This window comes from Oratosquilla oratoria, chromosome 28 (genome assembly GCF_046742065.1).
Source record: "Oratosquilla oratoria isolate Oo_2021 chromosome 28, ASM4674206v1, whole genome shotgun sequence".
NCBI lineage: Eukaryota > Metazoa > Arthropoda > Malacostraca > Stomatopoda > Squillidae > Oratosquilla > Oratosquilla oratoria.
The window spans coordinates 46186166-46207861 of NC_134804.1; the positions used below are offsets into that span (position 1 = coordinate 46186166).

Sequence of the window (21696 nt, forward strand, 5' to 3'; positions counted from 1 at the left end):
TTCTAGAATCTAGGAGCTGAACCGAAACTGTATTACATATATCTTATCTGCTCCCTGTTAGGCGTCAGCCTGTCAGTTGACTCGACACTAACTTCCAGCTCGTCCTCTCGAAAGAGTCTTCTTCTCTTTGACTCATCAGCGTTTCGCTGCATTTACTCCATCCCACCTCTCCCTTGGTCTTCCCACAGGTCTGTTTCCTTCTCAACCCAACTCCATCTATGTTTCGCTATTCTCTTCTCATCTATCCTTTCTGAGTGTGCGTGGTTGTAGATCGACTGAGGGTGAAAAGAAGAAGGCTGGTATAGTCTGTGCGCTCCAAGAAGTCCTTTCAGGGTGTGGTATACGATGTGCCAAATCAACCTTAGTATATACCCTCTCTCTCTCTCCCTCTCTCTCTTATTTCTACGTGCTATTTGAAATATATATATTTTTTTGTATTCTATATATAGTAAAGGAAGATGTATAGTACAACGAGTATCACTTTTTAGGATTATAACAACGATTACCACCCACATCCCACCTGCCTCACCAGTTACACCTCAACGTGGCAACATGGCAGGGAAAGCGCTGTTGCCACGTGTCATAGAATGGATTCAAATCGTTGTTATGATCCTAAAAGGTGATGCTCATGGTAATATACAGTTTTGTTTACTACGTTCGGAATAAAAAAAATAAAAAAAATAGCACACAGATGGGAAATAAGGAAGAGGGAGGTATGTACCAAGGTTGATTTGGCATAATTGCTAGTAATAAATCACGACATATGCAGCACCCTGAACGGACTCTTCGAAGCGTGCATACGTTTAAAAGATGGATGTGCAAGCGTTGAGTGAATATAAGCTGAAAATGACAGGTGAGGCTGAGTTTGGGAGTCTGGAGGAGGGAATGGGTGAGGAAAGGTTCATAGACAAAGAAGACTTCGCGAAAGCATCTACGAAGAGAACAAGAAGAAGACACAGGGTGAAACTATGGAAAGCCCAAGAAAAGATAGACACAAGAGTAGAACATTAGCATGGGTCTAAAACATGAAGATATGTGGAAGAAACGGTAAATGATATAAGTAAACGAGACTCGGAAAATTACGGAGGGACAAAAATAAACCAAGATTTAAAAAATGCAAACACCTAGACCAGCGTTTCTCGACCTTGTTACCCTTGCGTAACCTTTAAAATAAATTGCATGTCTCAAGGAACCCCTGCGGAAAGAAGAAAAAAAAAAAGAAAAAAGAAAAAAAAAACATATACTATATCTTTCTCATTTTATTTTCATCGTATTAGCTTATCTCACTTGTTCTCGCGGAACCCTTAGGGACCTTTCGCGGAACCTTAGTGTTCCGGGGAACCTTAAGGTTGAGAAACGCTACTCTCATTGCACTGTTACGTACACAACCGTGTGGTCACAAGCGGTAAGTTTGGCAGAGGAGTGATGTCATCCCGAGCATTCAGAGCGTCCAAAGGAATCTGTTGTTATCTTTCATCCACTGAAAACTGGTACATAACACAGGAAACTCAGCTCTTTTCCTGAAAAAAAGCCCTGGTAAACACACACATACATACGGCTCGACAGCGCAGTGGTAGTGTTCGCATTTACTAATCCATCGGTCTGAGTTCGAATCCCATCCAGGGCTGAAATAATTCCAGTATCGCTGCGCTGCGAGTCGGTACTCCAACTCTCGTGAACGGGGAGTTTTGTGTGTGTAAGGTCACGGCATTACCCATAGTTCGGTCATATAAGACCTCTGAGCTCTCATCCGGGAGAAAAATAGCTGTCGATCACATGTCCAACGTTTGATCCAAGACCATGGTGAATCACACACTTCAGGTACCTCTTTCAGTACACCATGAGCCCTTCAGGTACCTCTTTCAGTACATCATGAGCCGTGGTGAACATAACGTTTATTACAGAAAATCCAATGAGAGCTTCTCTGATATACAAATGTGCCACACGCCGTTTCTGTCGTCTTAAACCCCAAGATAAGAGATTCGAGAAACGAAGTGACTGAAGAAGGTCTCCCTTATTTAGCCGAAGTGACGCCAACCTTTCCAGCTGGCGCCGAGCTCCCCCAGTTCGTAGTTGGAGAGCCAGGAGACGGGACGGTCTCCGCTCGTCTTCGAAGATCCGTCACCGTCTCACGAAGTCGCTAAGAACACAGACCCCGACCTCCAGTCAGGCGATGTCTCACATCGGTCGAGGACGGGAGTGTCTGTCGCTGATGCGAAGTGGCCCCAGCCTTGGACTTCGATGACGAACTTGCTTCAGAAGTGATGAAGCGACAGGTTCCTCTCGACTTCGAAGTCCCTCGCCCGTAAATGATGATGATGAAGAGTCTAGGTGGGGTGGTGGCAGGCTCCACACGCCCACGGAATCCACCGTTGATGATGATGAAGACGGAAGCGTCCTTACGAAGTGTCCTGGAGGTCCTCCTCGCCACGAAGAACAGGAGGACCCACGACGAAGGGGGAAAGCCGGTCTTTCGAATTTGAGACCTCTCAAAAGATTCCACATACCCGGCTCGCAAATGTGTGTGTGTGTGTGTGTGTGTGTAAAATCCTCCAGATATCAATAAGACTTCCCGCTATACTAAATAAAGAGATTTAGGAAGAAAGCTATCAAACCTCCTGAAAAAAAATCTGCGAAACCCGACAAACTCCGAACAGTCCACGACGGACTCCGACAGATTCGTCGGTTATCGGAGAGAGAGAGAGAGACGTCACTTTTTCCCAGAAGGGAGAAGGAGGTCACGTCTTAGGAAATCCAGTAAAGGTTTAAAATTGCATGTTAGTAGACACACGCACACTGAAATACACATCAGAAGTGTGATCACCACACCTAAAGAAAGGTGTAAGTTAAATAGAGAACACAGTGGGCGTCATCCAGATTGCCCCTAAACCTGAATATGACGACGGGAAACTGAAAAAAGTGACTTTGCACTTTCGAGGAACAAAGAAAGAGTTGATGTGACAATGTTATTTAAACTGGAAATATATAACAAAAAAGAATTGAAGAGAGTTCATAGCAAAAATGAAGAAGCAAAACTATTTAAAAGACGTCTGGAAGTATAGCTTTCCATGTACAGCTTGTGGGACAAGTTGGGTGAAAACATAAAGCTAGGCCAGCAACATAAATGGAATTCTATCTGTATACCAAGGGGTTTTCCCCCATACAAGAGAGGTAGCCAAATCATCTTAGCTCCTCATGGATGACGGGTCATCCCTGTATCCTGCACACTGCTCTGGGTCAGAAGCAATGCAACAAGCCACAGCACACCCACAGAAAGTCTGCTTTAACTAATCAGCGACCCCCCCCCTCTCCGTCCCCTCATGCAGAAAAAAAGAGGAGAGGGAGAAATCCCTTTGGGCTGCGTCAAAATATCATTCACATATACCTATTCCCTAATCCCCCATTCCCTCACTTCCTTGCATCACAGTATCATCTATACACAACCATTCTCCACTCACCCCTATCTCCTGCCTTCTCCCTTCCTTGCTCAACAGACATTCCCCTCTTGCTCAATGCCCCTTTCACCCCATCCATCTTATCCTCAGTCGTCCCCTCAAGTTCACTCCATCCACCTCTGCCTTCTACACTTTTCTTCATACATCCATAAAAGGATTTAATGAAAAAAAATGAGAAGTGGAGACAGGACCCCAAGGCCATAATTTTAACACACACATACACAAAGGTACAAAGGTCTACTCGTACCAGCCAGGTGTGAATCGTAAAGAAAAACTGGGGATTGAGGTCAATGACGCTGTAGGAATCACGATGACAGGAATCACGGTAGCGTAGTATGAATGCATTTGAGAGGAAGAGAAAGAGAGAAAGGGGGTGGGGGAGAAACATGCAGACAAATTAAATTACATTCTATTGCCAGGAAAAAGAGACCAGGAATCCCCGAGAGTTTCCAGGGAAGTAAATCAGGTGTTTGTCCCCGTTCCCTTGAGGTCGTGACCACATATGGGCCGCTCAGCGTTTTCCCTCAAGATTCACATGAAAATACTAACTGCATCCATCTTTAACTATTACACAGCCTAACCAGTGACATGATTAAACATTATAACGTGCAAAACCAGTAGGGGTCGCGGTCGTGGTTGGAGATGTGCAGAATTTGGGTCGCATGGTGAAAATCTTTGAGCCACTGGAAAGTGATGGTTGAGGGAATTCGTGATTTGGTGGTATGGTGTCAGAGATATGAGATGACTTTCAAGATAGCACAGCCAGCACGCGACACCCCCCCCTCCCCACTTTAACAGTCGAAACATCAGAAAACAGCGTTCTGAGTTTTCTTTTAATAAAGTAAAAACCTGGGGCTTAATAATAATATCCCAGCTAATGGCAATTCATCAAAAAATTTGTAGAGTGATTTAGATGTATTGTAGTTTGGGTAATTTTGGTTTTTAATGGTAAGGGGTTGGTTGGAGCTCCCCTCGTTTCAATTTTTCTGGATTTGGCCCTGAAGTATGATAAACTGGAGCAGGAGACGGAGTGCAAATGTGAAACACTACTATGCGCCACCACACTCGTACCGAGTAACGCAGAATGAGTGTACCACTTTGATCCGTTTGATCAAAATCTCACTTCACAGCTGCATAGCACCATATCTAATCTCTAATAATCTATCGGTGACCCTGCCACCTACCTTGGCTATTCCAGCACCCAAGGCAAAGGCGGAGGTTAGTGAAATGGATGTTTTCCGGCGCAAGGTTCTCGCTTCATTTGACAGCCCTATAGGACGCACGTGCAGGCCCGGCCGTGCTGTTGAGCGCGCGGTCGGAGCAAGGCTGAGACGTCGCCGAGCAACGTCAGTGTAGTCAGTTCAACGAATTTCCGCCGGCGCGGAAGATACCTGCTTTTATTTTCCATGATCTTCATCCCGTTTCACTCATGTCCTAGAAGATTGATCTATATGTAGTGAATCGGTCACTGGGTTACGAGAACTGTGCTGTCCTGAATCAATCAAGAGTTGTCGGACATATCTACACGATTTTGTATTACTTTTTCCACTTTGTCATCATATTGTCAAAATATAATGTTTTAAATGTTCTATGACGAAAATTGTAATGCTCTCATACCACATTTTTCTCAAATAACAATGTTTTCTTCCGTCTAAAAGAAAAAGAAGAGGAAAAAATCAGTTATAGCTGCTAAGCCAATACCAATATTACCATTTACCAACTACATTTCCACCAGTGCATTTATCATTTCATGCCATATCTCACGTTATGCACCCGATGAGCAAATATTGTGTTATATCTGGCTGGTAAATGTATAATTGTTTTATATCTACATAGTCACGAAAAAAGTTCAGTAAATATGAAATGCGCGCGGGACGGTAGTGCAGACGATGGCCTTTGGCGTTTGTGTTTCAAAACAAAGCGTTCAGTTTTGACAACGCCTCCCGATTGCAAAGACCCAGCCTGTCCCTAACACAGTAGTTCATAACTTCATAGCTTGGGGTCTATGAGTCCTAAGGCAGCCACTGGGTTTCAAAAGTGGGACCGCGACACAAAAACTGTTTGGTAAGACAAATGTTTAATGCTGACGTGGTCACCCGGAGGCTATAGAACAGCACTCCATAAGTATGGGAAGCGTGAGAAAAAAGAGGTTGAGAACCCCGGCTCTAATAGGTTACCTGTTGCAGCCACGTGTTTTGTATATCCGTGCACATAAAGTAATACTGATGGCTTCAACCACATACCTTCACACGCATGATTCCTTACCTTACAGGCATGTCAGCTATTTATTTTATTTCTGTGCGCGGTTGGGTTTTTTGGAAGTCTGTAGTTCGTGCATGAATCCGTTAACTGTAATTTTTGTTTAGTGTGATTGCGTTAGTGGCAGGGAATACATTCTAAATATCATGCATGGATTAAGATGCACTTTTCTAGTGCTTCATGAAAAATACGTTGAAGTGTGTTACCCCAGTGGAACAATGTGGCCACAATTTTATGTATTCCTTCTCTGTTTATAAATAATAATTTTCGTTCAGTGTAATTTTCGTACATGTGAAAACAAATTATTATTTTTAGGAAGTGTGTGACCACGGCTTATATATTACCTCTATAAATGATAGATTTCATTTTAATGTCATATTTATGCATAATGCTTTTAAAATTACCAAAATATAACATCAAAATCAGAGAAAAAGAATGTTGGGTCGTGATGTAAATTGACAAACTGAACAGCACCCAGGACAAGGACAAGACGCATCTGGGACTAAAATAAGATAAGATGAAATCAAGTAAAATTGAAATAAGAAAAAAATATGATTAAATAAGATTATGTGTAAGAAGATAGAATGATTACGTAATCTTAAATGACCATCACTACCGCCATTAATTAATGTTAGATATACAATTCAGCTCCACTTCTACCGGTAACACCAATATACTAATACCACCTACACTACTGATGCCCTACTACTATTATGCCGACAATTACAAAATAACGAAAACACCACCACCAATTTACATCCATCAGTGCCTCTTCAAACGTGACCACCTTTTTCAGTACTTTTGTTAATTATCGTGTCTATATATAAGTACAATATCGCACCGAAGAAGAGATGTAGACGTAATAAAGGAGAGCTTTAAGGAGGGTAACAGGATGGTAGAAGTTAAAAGTGACTAGCATTTTTTCACCAAAGAATGCTTAGTGACTTGGCCTGTACGAACATCACTAAAAGTTTTATCACACTGGGGTATTTTTCCTCCGACTGCTGGGGCAGATTTGTAGACCGCAGCTTACTGGACGTAATCTGAAATGCTGGAGGAAAATGAATTTCCTCCAGCCTTTTAAATGATATTCTATGTATTTTTGTAAGAAAACAAAATAATTTGCCATTGTGATTTTACGGCGGAAAAAAATCGGGCTGGGCTGTACTGCCGTTTAATCGGAGGTTGGAGGAAAAATTGCCCAGTGTGATAACCTCGTAAGTCACCAGTACTATTTCCCACCACTCCCATCAAAGATCCTGTAACCACCACAACCACCATCAGCCCAACAGTCCTCACTATCACAGATGCTATCACCATTATTGTTACTACCACTACACTTCGGTCGTTGATGCACTACAACTGCCTTAAAGTTCATGACATACTACGGCCACAAGTACCAACGCCATAATTGCTTATAACCATCTCCCCTTCTACCTTCATCACAAAACTAGATACAGGATAATAAATACACAATAATTACATGGTTATATGAGTAAATATATAGATAAATAAAGTCATGTAAGTGGGTGAGCAATTAGATAAATCAGTAAGGTATTTGAAAAGAAAATGTTCATCACTCAGGTATTTATCTTAATGGATCTTAAAAGTTCGAAATGCACAGCACATAAAAGTTATTTTATCCACTTTTAGATCAAATCCATTGCACATTAAGACCGTTGGGTAAACATGTTAAATTCTGACATGTTGTGAAATAGGTTGTTTATCTGGCAGATTGCTATAATGTCAAGTTTACTGCTAACGAACCTATAAAGAATTTTTAAGACAAACGACGTGAGCGGCAGCCGTTGCTTTCACTCCGACTTGGCAACTCAACCCAAGCTTATTTCAAAACTGTTCCAAAACATCGTCCACTCTTTGACCAAAATCCCTGTGCATTGTGTTATCTGTAAGCAAACAGTAATTGCTTCGGTTGTACGTATACTAAAAGTGGAACGATGAATAGAAAAATTGAATGATCTTTACGAAGTTGACAGCCAGCATGCACTCGGAATGCGCCATTTCTCGTCCGATCAGGTAGTAAAGTGCTCAAATGGGCTATGATAACTTTTTGTTTAACTTTATTTCGTTTTTATTTTGTGGTCCACAAGGCATTTGCTAAACCTGGTGATAGACTGAAGATTGGTGCTTATGTTCTTGAATTTACTGAAATGCTGTACAAACAAATGTTAGTTGTCTTTTTTTTTTATAATTTCTCAAAATTAATTTTGTTAGTAATATTCCCAACTAAAACTGTTTATTAGTATTCTTTGTCATTAATCAGAAAAGGAGATGGTTCACAATATATTTTATTCTAATTGGGTTTGTGGTCCTTGGTCTAAAAGGAGACCCGATCCAATGAGGTAGTTGCTCTTACTTGCATAGGTGACCAGGTCTGCTTAGTACGATTGTATCGTTTCTTAACTCACGGGCTGCGTTTACATGACACCACACTAGGCTTCCACGGACTTTGCCAGTGGCGACCCTTGACGGCTCGTTAGAGTAAAAAACGACTTGGTTACAATACTTTATCCAAATCCCCAAATATCAAATTAACTGTCATATAGCAAAGCTGAATGATGAACTGAGATGGTAAACTTATAATATTAGACATTCTGTTGAAATGTTCCCAGAGAAGTGTAATTTTTTGTAGGTAAATTAATATTCTAGTTATTCAAATGGAAGTTGAAGGTAGGATGTAGGAGGAAATCTAGCCTAGTGTGATAACCCCTTGAGCTAGTTTCGTCCTATAAGTAAACCTTCAGGGCAACCACAAAACCTTAGCGAGTGTTCAGCTACAATCAACCTACTTCACGCGTTTTGCCGTAAATGCCAAGTAAAATTACAGTTATAATTATGTGTACAGTCTGTGCTTTGCTTTGACGCTTTTCTGACCACAATTCCTACCCACGATTTCATTCAGTGAACGTACTTTGGAATTGGTGGGGGGAAATTCTAACCGTTAGTCTAACGGCTTTGTGGCAGCTGTCATCGTTGGGTATATGTAAGTAAACATACGCAGCCTCTGTACGCGCGCACAGATATATCCAGTTTCTTTTCTAACAATTATTGTGGAATAACCCCTCCACCCCTCCCTCGTATAGAGTACTGAATATGTTTGATATAGTCAGTATTTCAGGGATTTGAATAATGTAAATACAAGAGTAGAGTCAAACAGCATTCTTTCATGTTTGGAGACAAATCTCCATAGAGAAATGAATGCTGATGACTGTGCTGACCTTCCATTCTGCTACCTTCCATCTCTCCTTTGCATATATGCCTACATCGCTTCGGTAAAATGTTGTCCCCAAGGATAAGAGCACAGGTTAATGTAAATACTATTTCATATTAGGTAAATGTGAAACAAATTTAACTGTTGTTCCGCGTACCCCGTATTTGGTTAATTAAAGGTTAGTATTGTTGTGGGTTCTACCCATCCATCTACCCTTGCCCCGAGGCGTGTGCCCCTGCCCTACTTCCGCGCCATTTCCGGTCAAGTTGTTTTTATTTGAATTCTCTCATTCCAGTCGCTAGGCTCGTAATTTCTCTCCAACTAGAAAACCGGTCACGAGAAAGCGAGCTGTCTGACATAGATATTCATTATCCTTATCCTTGTCTTCCGGTTTGTTCTGTTACAGAGATAACGTTTAACCCTTCAAGAGGATGAATCTTCGTTGCTATCAGAATTCGGGGCGGGGGTAGCGGTGAAAGGGAGCTACGTCTTCAGATTTCGTTCGTCTTGGAGTTCTTCAGACGACTATTAAACAGTGTTTTGATCTTAATTAACCTGTAAGTCGTTATTTCTGCTTTCTCCAACTTCGTAGTTACTATAGTATACACAACACACACACACACATACGAACGCGCGCACACGCACACATGCACACACACGCGCGCAACTACACTCCCTATTTTTTTTCGCTCTCCATTTCTTAATAACAAGTGCATGAAATGAGGTTGAGGAAGAACAAAAATAAGGTGAACTGATGGGGTGAAAGTTATTTTGGATGCATGTTGAATACTTGTCGAACAGAGAACAGAGAAAGCAAAAGGTAGGAGAGAATAAATGGATGGGAGGACGCGGTCCGAAGGGTCCTCATCGGTTTCGTAGATTAATTTCAGTGAATAAAGTCTGAGATTGTAATATGATAAAACGGTGTGTGGAGGGTTGGGGGGGTAAACCAACGTCGGCTGGGCTCTGCTGAGGAAGAGCTGTGACTCGCTGCACTTCCTCACCCGAGTAGTGTGACCAGGAATGACGCTTTATTCATGATGTGCAGAGATGAGAAGGGATGTTAAATGGGTTTTGTGTATGAAGTGGGTGTGTTCCTAGGAGTCAGTCACCTCGCTTGTAAGGGGAAAATGGCCTTGGGTTTGTGTACGTACACATGCATATATACATCAAACACTAAATACATACATACAAACGTACACACAATGCTAGTGAGGGATGGGGATATACTTGAATTATTTATATTTTCACCTACTTTTTCATTAGGGTAAACAAGTTACACATACGATGCAGTAAACGCTATGTATTTCGCACATTATCATATGGAAACTCAGCCCGGGAAATTTACTTTCAATTATGCCACGCTTGAGAGCTGCATAGATTATACGCCTTGATACATTGACTACTAATAACGTTGAGAACTTGCGAACACCATAAATCTTCGCACATTCGAATCATCACGGTATCGCATTCTTTGCCGTTAACTGCATACATTCCCACCCACCGCTCCGCCAGTGTACAATTCGTTACCCGCGATGTTTGAATAGTCCCCATCACCCTATAGAGATTTGCTGTACTTACCTGTGGACAGAATATCATGGTGCAGGTGTGTACTCAGAGACGTCGCCAACGTTTACAGATTACCTAATCTCACCGGGGCTGGATTTCAGACGCGTCTGCTTCCAGACACGGCGTGCAAAGCGCACCAGGACACGTACCACTCTGTACGCGTGCCCATGCGCGCATCCCCCGAATTGATAATACTCGTTATATTTATTGTGTCCATTGTTATGCAATGGGCCTCAAAGTATGGAGAGGAACTGTGTTTGTGTAGTGTTACGTATCATAAGGTTATGTTTTGGTAAGGGTGTAGGTAACAGACATACAAGTCATTGTAAATAACGAGAGCATGCAGGGGGGACACCCCCCCCCCTCTTAAGCTTCTGTGGGGTTACTGATACTTGCTCTGGGTTTCTGCGGGCAACGCAGCAGCAGCAATACGTCTCCACCACAACTCGCCGACCCGACCGGAGCCGTGCCGAACTGCCACGAGTTTCACTGACCGTGACATCGCCACGATGATACTTGTAAATTGGGGGTTGGGGAAGACGAGAAATAGAAAACCATAAGAATGAGAACACTTCACTCAATGTTCTCACCTTCCACGCATCCACGTCGTCTCCCGGGAAAAAAAAAACCTTTGTCGCCTTTTTTGTCCTCGGTGAAGTGTAAGATTTGGTGAATCTAACACTCCTTACCAGATCGAACTCCAGCCTACCCTACCCCCACCACCCACCGATTGGCCACGGAAGGGGTGGGTAACCGTTGGCACACGTGCCAAAAGTGGCACACCCATGACTTTTCTCCAGTACACGACACTCCGAGCTCATCCGAAAAAAAAACTTTACTACGATTTGTATCTAAAATCGATGTTGCATTATATATATATGTATATACATATATATATGTATATGTGTATGTATATATGTATGTGTATGTATATGTATATATGTATGTGTATGTATATATATGTATATAGGTATATATATATATATAAATATATATATATATGTGTGTGTGTATGTATATATGCGTGTATATATATGTATATAGGTATATATAAATATATATATATGTGTGTGTGTATGTATATATGCGTATATATATGTATACATATGTATGTGTATATACATATAAATGCATATATATGCGTATACATATAATATATATATATGCGTATATATGCATATATAATATATACATATCAATGTATATACATATATATATGCATATATATACATATATGTGTATATATACATATGCATATATACATGGATATATATACATATATATGCATATATACATATGCATATATATGCATGTATATACATATGCATGTATACATATACATGCATATGTATACATATGCATATACATACATATACCAATGCTTTTTCCCCTTACATATGTATACATATATATGCATATATGTACATATGCATATATATACTGTACATATGCATATATACATATATATGCATATATATACATATGTATATATACATATATATGCATATATATACATATGCATATATATGCATGTATATTCATATATATGTATATATATGTATATGTATATATATATGTATATGTATATATATATGTATATATGTATATGTATATATATGTATATATATATGTATATATATATATTTATATATATATATATATATATATATATATATATATATATATATATATGCGTATACTTAGGCAGGAGGTCTTCCTCTGGCAAGAAATGTTGTATATATTAGCATGATGACAACTCACAATTTTCTTGTTAACTTGCTCAATACTGCGAACAAGACGACGTATTTCAAGAGGCAATCGATGTTGAAGATCAGCAAAGGACATTTCAACACTGAGGTACGAGTATGATAATTAATCAAACTAGAAGATATTTCTGTACCAACTTTTCGAAGTTACAAAACTTCATTTTCAAGGCAGAATAATACAAACAATAGGCAAAGCGTAAATATACAGAAATAGTGTTACATAAATGAGCTAAAGAAAAGTCACAAACAAATAATATGAAATAAGTACGAACATAGGAGAGGTCGACAAAAGGAGAGAAAATACAAAACAGCAATGACAAATGATCACCCACGCCATGGGATGGTCAATTGTTCACCGCGCTGTGAGGTGGAAGAGTAGACATCATCAACATGGAAATGTGCGATCATGGCTTTAGAAGAAGGGAGAATTTGGAGATCTATATGTATATATATATATATATATATATATATATATATATATATATATATGTATATATATATATACATGTGTATACTTATGTATATATATACATATGTATATATGTAACTGAAGGCGGAGGAAGTATACGAGGAATCATGGAAGAATTTTACTGCCTTAACGTTTCGACCCTTAGGGTCTTGATCACAAAGCTTTGTAATCAAGACCCTAAGGGTCGAAACGTTAATGTAGTAAAATTCTTCCATTATTCCTCGTATACTTCCGCCTTCAGTTACATTTGTCATAGTGTAAATCAATATGTGTATATGTGTATATACTCGTATAATATACACCTACTGGGATTCGAACCTTCGCCAGAGCGGTTTGCTTATTATAAGACGAAGGCCGTACCATCGTGTCACGTCGACCCTTCAAAAAGGACCGACTTATTTCAGGGCCTTATCGTTCCACCGAGGGGGCCCGCGTGACACGGTGGAACGACCAGGCCGTGAACTAAGTCGTTCCGTTTTGAAGGGTTGTCGTGACACGATGGTGCGGCCTTCGTCTTATAATATGCAAGCCGCTCAGGAGAGGGTTCGAATCACAGTAGGAGAGTTTAATTCCATGTCATAATGACCATATATATATATATATATAATGTGTGTGTTTGGAAGAAAGTATACGCTGGACTCGTCGTTCGCCAACTATTCCGACGTTTCGAACCCTGTCCGGGGTTCGTCTTCAGGGTGACACAGTTGCAATAATATGAAATCTATATAAAGGGGATCTCCCTCGTACACTGGGACAGGTAACCCCAGTAACAGTTACATTTCAGATACAAACAAAAATAGAACACTCAAACACCGACCGTACATATCACAAAGATTAGACATGGTACAACACGAAAAAAATCCAAATGGAACCTCATAACACATAATTCACATAATACCATTGTCTTATGGGATTCCATTTGGAATTTTTACGGGCTGTACCTTGTCTAATCTTTGTGATATGTACAGTCGGTGTTTGAGTGTTCTACTTTTGTTTGTGACTGAAATGTAACCTTTTCCGACCCTAAGGTCTAAGGCTAGCAGTCCAGCAGCCCGGAAATAATGTTTTATTACTAGAAGGATAAAAGAAAGTGTATGTATGCATGGCCTCTCAGAATCCCATATAATTTATTTCATCTCCCAAAATTGGGTGAAGCCTGTTATTCAGCTTATATCCCATTAACAGAATTTGTTTTTTGAGTTATGAGAAATTCAAATTATTTTGTAACGTTCTATTGCTTCAAATGTCTATATATGTGGAAACTAAATTTTCATTAAGAAATATCCCCTACTACCAACAGGATGGAACGGTTTTTACTTAGAAAACCCCCCACTAAAATTTACATTAATTCACCCTAATATGGCTCATAATAATAATGTAATATTATTCCTTCTGACCACTCCAGTATAGTTTTTGGATATTTGGAAAAAAATATGTTTGTTCACAGAAACTCAGGTTGATGCATGAGAATTTTCGTATTAAAGATTTGGTCAATCTGCCGTGAGTCACATTTCTCAGATATTATCTATTTTTATCATGTTACCACTCCAGTGTAGTTTTTAATATTTGAAAATATTCTCTCAGTATATTCACAGAATTTTTCATTTGTCTCGTGAGAAATTATTGCAACAAAGATTTGGTCTGTTTTGGCACGCGTGCTCAGAGGTTGCCCACTCCCAGACAACGCCTTGTGGCCACGCCCATGGAAAAGGAAATATCGTGGAGAATTGATGCCAGAGTATGAGAAGAAAACAGACAATATTTAATATTTCAGCGTGTATGTCTTATAGGACAATATTCCATGTGTGTGTTGTGTGTAATTGTGTATGTGCCTGTGTCTACGTGTTTGTGTAAGCTTGTGTGTGTGTGCTTGTGTGTCGTGTTTGTGCTTGTATTTCCGTAATTGTAAGATTCAGGAATACAGCTACACTCGTAAGGTCCCACCCAACAAGTAAGGAAAAATGGTTAATTCTTACTGATTGACCAGTAAAAGAGAACGAGCTGTGATGAAATTAAAGACAAATTTAAATGGGAACAATTTATACAGACACTGGTTAAAGACAAGTATGATTTATGGCGAAGGAAATATAAAAACTGAAATGTTCGAATCTTTGCCACTTCGAAGGGAGATTTTGTCAAGGCCGATTAGATGCAAGACCTTCGTCAAACCTACCCCGTGACGTCATCACTGCGCAGCAGCTTTGAGAGTTTCTGGTCAGTGATCCCAACTCAGACAAAAATTGTTCCGTTAACTTTTCATTCTAAGACAATTTTAAAACGAGCTTCCTTTGGGAAGAAATGTCCATGTCATTATTGCGTTTTAATTTATTCGTTTGTTTATTTATTTATTTTGTCGATAAATTTATTGTAAAACAAGATTTCAAAAGGGAAGATCCATCGTAACATAACTGATGGCCACGCATGATTTGCGCCACAAAGAACTATATAATAGTGCATATCTAGAATGTTGGAACATTTACTAGGAAGAATGACCACACATAACTTAATTTTATTTGTTTAATCATTTGATTAATTAATCTATTATCACTTATGGGCATTTTCACTTGGCACGAAAACCTATGACCTTGTAAGGTCAGAGCTGAGGTCACACGAACCTCTTTAAGGTCATAACTCGAAAACTGAAGTCATTTGACCTTTGCCTTTGTCACAGGAATGTAAAATTAAATGTATGATTATCTCGGTGTGACTGTCGCGCAACGATGATCGTTCATGCCTCAACGATGATCGTACATGGCTCAACGATGATCGTTCACGGTTCAACGATGATCGTCAAACTATTGTCTAGAGCACCAATTCTTTGTTTTCGAATGGGGCTGTTTTGCTTCGAGGTGCCTGCAACCAACGCGCTTACCCAAATATGATGCCAGGTAGTAGGATGCGCGTCACCCGCCATTGGCTATGGTAGGATAATAATTAATTAATCGAGGTTTCTATTGCCTGGCATCACACGTGATAATTCAAATCTATTTTCTTGCATATCCTTGTGAATTATGCGTGTATACGTGTTAATGTGTGTGCGTGTTATTATGCGTGCTTGTTAGTGTTTGTTGTACGTTCTAATGTTTGTGCACATGTTAGTGTGTGTGTACGTGTTAGTGTGTGTGTGTGTGTACAAGTTAATGTTATAAGTAGTGTTAGCGTGATTCATCATGATCTTGGATTACGTGTTAAACCAATGTGTATGTGTATTTACCTAGTTTTATTTTACGGGAAGGGGAGCTATGCTCGTGGGGTACCGTCTTTATATCTCATTTTATCTAAACTATTTTTAAATTCATGTATTGTTTTTGCACACACTACTTTCTCATCTAACTTGTTCCAAATGTCTATTACTCTGTGAGGAAAGCTATTATTTTTCAGATCTCTTCTATAGCTGTCTTTCTTGATTTTCTTTCCGTGTCCTCTTGTATTTCTTTCATCCCGTTTTATTAGATCCTCGTGTGTGTGTGTGTGTGTGCGTGCGCGCGCGTGCGTGCGTGTGTGTATGTTTACCAAATTGTAGTACACGGAATGTTTGTAGGGTCCTGCCAATCTTCCTCTCAAATTATCATATCAAGCCTAAAATAGTGTGCGTGTGTGTGTGTGCATGCGTGCGTGCTGAGAATTGTACACGACTTGACGGGGGCGCCCACACTGGACGAGAACACCTGCTGTCTTCAGGACGCCATATTGTTGGTCTTTTATTTACCACAACACAAGGCACGGGCGTCCTTCATTTGTTTATTTCTTTAAGTGGCCAATAAGTGTGAATGATAATGATAATAATAATAATGATAATAGTGATAATAATAATGATAATAGTGCTAATAATAATAATAATAATAACAATAATGATAATAGTGCTAATAATAATAATAATAATAACAATAAAACAAAATATCTCAATGTAGTAGAGGAAGGCTGTAAATTTGTAAATATAACTGCAATAGAATCCGACATGACGTCACAGTGTAGACCTCGATAGACATAAATTTCCGTCTAGACAGGAGACTTTTTTCTTATTTATTTACGTATCCATTCATTTATTCGTTTATTTATTTTCATATTCATCTATCTTTTTATTCTGGCATTCATTTGATATTTCTCCCGTGTTTAGAAATGTGTCAATTTTTATTATAAAAACATTTACTTTCATGAAATTATCTTAAAGATAACGTGACGTGAAGTCGCTACAATAAGTATAAATCTGCGCTCATTACTTCACTAACTTTCCATGTTCACTATATTTCATATATTTCTTGCTTTATCATTGTAACAATTCGTCTTATTCATTATATATAATGACTTAATTTACACATGGTTGCCGGATGGTAGTGTCAGGGAATTTATGAATAAATTAGTTCAACGCTCCCAAGGAAGTGGTCTGTTTTCGTTGGAAAGAAGCGCAAAGGGCAACGCCCCCCGAAGCGCGCCAATTTTCATATATGGAAACTTTATTCCTAATCCCAGAATTTTGATATAATAACGTACATCAAATGACGAGGAAGTGCCTTGCATCTTCGCCCCTTGAATGGGAACACCGCTGGCTGGCTGACACACATAAAGACCCTCAGGGAAAACACAGTTAAAACAAAAGACAAGCGGCATGACGTCACAGCGAGTTCCTCTATAGTTCATACTCGAACGCATATTTGTTTTGAAGTCGTCTGCAACAGCTCAGCGCCGGGATTTACTCTTTCAGTGGTCAATCACCCTGTCGTGCAGCGGAAACCGAGTGTAAAGGATAGAGGCTGCAGCATGATTTGCGAATAAATATGCTCCAGTTTTTGAACAAACGGACGGACTAGCGCGGCCAAGTCTAGAGAGAGAAGGGGGAGGGAAAGAGCGAGAGATTGGGGTGGGTGAAAGAGAGAGGGGGAAGGAAGTGAGTTAGAGAAGGAAGAAAGAGATTGGGAAAAGAGAGAGGTGGAGGAAAGAGAGAGGGAGAGGAAAATTATGTTTGGCGTCCCATATATCGTGTGTGTGTGTATTTACCTAGTTGTATTTTACGGGAAGGGGAGCTATGCTCGTATGTCCCGTTTTCATATCTCATTTTATTTAAACTGTTTTTAAATTCATGTATTGTTTTTGCACGCACCACTTTCTCATCTAACTTGTTCCAAATGTCTATTACTCTGTGTGTGTGTGGATGTATATAATATATTGTGTGGGTGTGGATGCATATGTATATATGTGTGTGTGTGTGTGTGTAAATGTGTGTGGGTGTGGATGTATATATGTGTGTGTGGGTGTGGATGTATATGTGTGTGCGTGTGTGTGTGTGCGCATGCGTGCGCACACATAGAGCACTTATATACAAGCATTTATAGGAAGACCAGATGTCAACACCCAACACAATCCAGTCCAAGACGAATTAGGGTCATCCTTTACCTACACACTCGACTCAGGACTGCAGAAGCGAGTGTTACCATCTGCAGACGCGAGTGTGAGTGTGATTCAACATGGTCTCGCATCACGTATTGGACTCGTGATCGACAGTTATTATCCTCCCGGATGAGATCTCAGAGCTCATATATGACCGATCTATGGGTAATGCTGTGACCTTACACGCACACACACACACAACTCCCGGCCCACGAGAGTTGGAGTAACGACTTGCAGCGCAGCGATAATTAGATTAATTCAGCCCTGGGCGGGATTTGAACCCGAACCGCCGCATTGACAGCCCGGAGCTCTAACACTACGCCACGAGTCTGTGTGTGTGTGTGTGTGTGTGTGTGTGTGTGTGTGTGTGTGTGTGTGCGGGCGCGCGCGCGCGCCTCGGCGACAACTGGGTTTCAGGCGTTGGTTGGTAGAGCAGCCTGGTGCTTGGTACGAGGGACTAGGTTGAAAGGTTATCACCTGGAAAGATGGTTCCAGGAATGTTTACCGTCTGGAAAGATGGTAGATATTTGAGAATTGAGAGTACATTGTGTTACAAATGTTTAACCGTCTGGAAAGATGGTAGATGTTTGAGAAATGTTTATCACCTGGAAAGATGGTAGATGGTTCCAGAAATGGTAATCGTCTGGAAAGACTGTCGGTATTTGAGAAATGCCTGGAAAGAGGATACATTGTTTTACTAATGTTTACTGTCTGGAAAGATGGTAGGAAAGTTTTATCGTTTGGAAAGATGGTTGATGTTTTAGTAATGTTTATGACCTGGGTAGATGGTAGATGTTTGAGAAATGCCTGGAAAGAGGGTATATAGTTTTACAAATGTTTACTGTCTGGAAAGATGGTAGATGGTTCCAGAAATTTTTACAGTCTGGAAAGATGGTAGATGTTTGAGAAATGCCTGGAAAAAGAGTACATTGTTCTACAAATGTTTACTGTCTGGAAAAATGGTAGATGGTTCCAGAAATATTTAAAGTCTGGAAAGATGGTAGATGTTTGAGAAATGCCTGGAAAGAGGGTACACCGTTTTACAAATGTTTGCTCTCTGGAAAAAAGGTTAGATGTTTAAGAAAGGTTTATAATCTGGAAAGATGGTTGATGTTTGAATTTTTTTTTACCGTCTGAAAAGATGGTAGATATTTGAGAAGTGTCTGGAAAGACAGTGCATTGTTTTACAAATGTTTGACGTCTTGAAAGATGGTAGGTGTTTATGAAATGTCCGGAAAGATGGTAGATGTTTATGAAATGTCTGGAAAAATGGTAGATGTTTATGAAATGTCTGGAAAGATGGTAGATTGTTTTACAAATGTTTGACGTCTGGAAAGATGGTAGATGTTTATGAAATGTCTGGAAAGATGGTAGATGTTTATGAAATGTCTGGAAAGATGGTAGATTGTTTTACAAATGTTTGCCGTCTGGAAATATGGTACATTATTTTATAACTTTTTATTCTCTGGGGGAGATGGTGGATTATCTCGCAAATGTTTACCGTCTGCAAAGACAGTAGATTGTTTTACAATTTTTTATACGCCGGGAAGATGGTAGAAGTTCTACATCGTTGACCATCTGGAAAGATGGTAGGCGCATACAAATACTACCATAAGAACATTTTGAGTTTTACAAAGATTCTCTTCTTGAAGATTTAGATATTTTACAAATGGAACTCGTGTCGAAGAGTTTAGAAAATAATTTTTGGTTTGTAACGAGGCAGACAATAACTCGGTCTTTTGATGTTCCAATTAGATCTTAAAACTGAACATTGACTCAACTATAGATACTTCTGACAAATTTAACCAACGTACAAAATATAACGCACAACAGCGGCGCGAGTTTGTTCATAAGGCTAGAAACGCTGGTAAACTAAAGCCCATAACAACAAAACATGATTAGATGACTTGTATAATTCTCTCTCTTTCCCTCTCTCCCTCTTCCCCCCCCCCCTCTCTCTCTCTCTCTCTCTCTCTCTCTCTCTCTCTCTCTCTCTCTCTCTCTCTCTCTCTCTCTCTCTCTCTCTCTCTCTCTCTCTCTCTCTCTCTCTCTCTCTATCTTTCCCTCTCTCTACCTCCCTCTTTCTTTCTCCCTTTTTCTCCCTCTCTCTCCACCTCCCTCTCTCTCTCTCTATCTTTCCCTCTCTCTACCTCCCTCTTTCTTTCTCCCTTTTTCTCCCTCTCTCTCCTCCTCTCTCCTCCTCTCTCTCCCTCCCCCTCCGCCCCCCCTCTCTCTCTCTCTCTCTCTCTTTCTCTCTCTCTCTCTCTCTCTCTCTCTCTCTCTCTCTCTCCTCGTCTCTCATCTCTCTCTCCTCTCCTCTCCTCTCATCTCTCTCCTACTCTCAAAGGATTACAAAGGCGGAGCATACCGACAGGAGACCTTTTGGTCCATATCTAGGTCGGATGCGAAAAAATCAAAATAATAATAATGAATAAATAAAAACTATAATAATGTAAATAAGAAATAAAATAAATAAATGCATAGGTATAGTTAAATAATAAACAAACAGATAAATAGTAAATAATAATAAATTGACATATAACTAATAATTAATGAGAATCAAACAGACAAATGATAACAAAACAAAAACAAATAATATAAAATAAATTATAATCACTACAGCATCTTGCTTAGGTGTTTATCTAAATGATTCTTAAAGCTTCGAACTGAACTACATTGCACTGCCTCTGCAGGAAGTTTATTCCATTCATTAACTACACGGTTGGCGAAGTTGTTTCTACCCACTTCCAAATTGAATCTATTTCCGGACAGTTTGAGACCTTTGTTTCTTGTCGGATTCTCATTCAGTGTGAAAATTTCTAATTTGTTCCACTGCACTAATCTCATTTAGTTACCCTCAGACATACAGGGCACTACTTGATTTGTATTTGCATTTACATAATGTAAACGACAATCAAACTGTCATCAACATTCCTAGGATGGGGGCGTGGGTACTGCCTTTAGTTGTGAATGATTAGTTTATGATAGTTTCTCTAACGAATCCTTCATTAAAGAAAGAAGAGATAGTTCCATTGGAACAAGCGTCATCTCAGCTGAATTTGCTTGACTGAAAATATTTATCGAGAGTGGTCTGAGTGTCAACCCGGCAAGTTACAGTTCAAGTCAAGCGAGAGGTCATGACAAGTTTATGACTAGCTTAGCTCAGGCTATCATGTGTGATGAACCACATCCAGGTTTCATTCCATTATCCCTGGAACACACACACACACATACACGACTCGGTGGCGCGGTTGGTAGAGCACTGGACTGCCAGCGCGGTGGTGCCCGCAGTATCTGGTTCGAATCCTTCCCAGGGCCGGAATTATTTCGGTATCGCTTCGCTTCGGGTCGTTACTCTGACTCTCGTGGGCGGGGAGTTTGTGTGTGTGTGTGTGTAAGGTCATAGCATTATCCATTGATCGGTCATACGAGCTCTGAGCTCTCTTCCGGGAGGGAAATAGCTATCGATCACGGGTCCAACACATGATTCAAAGACCAAGGTGAACACACACACACACACACACACACACAACACACACACACACACACACACACACACAC

At 40.0% G+C, this 21696-nt stretch overlaps 1 protein-coding gene across 1 annotated transcript in view; it reads left to right on the top strand.

Moving 5' to 3' along the window:
- The first annotated feature begins 7641 nt into the window (after window positions 1-7641).
- The window catches only part of LOC143040507 (uncharacterized), a 62539-nt gene continuing 48484 nt past the window's right edge, over window positions 7642-21696 (top strand). Inside the window, exon 1 of the mRNA XM_076211599.1 lies at window positions 7642-7751. The gene's annotated coding sequence lies outside the window, so the exon portion shown is untranslated. The remainder of the gene's footprint in view (window positions 7752-21696) is intronic.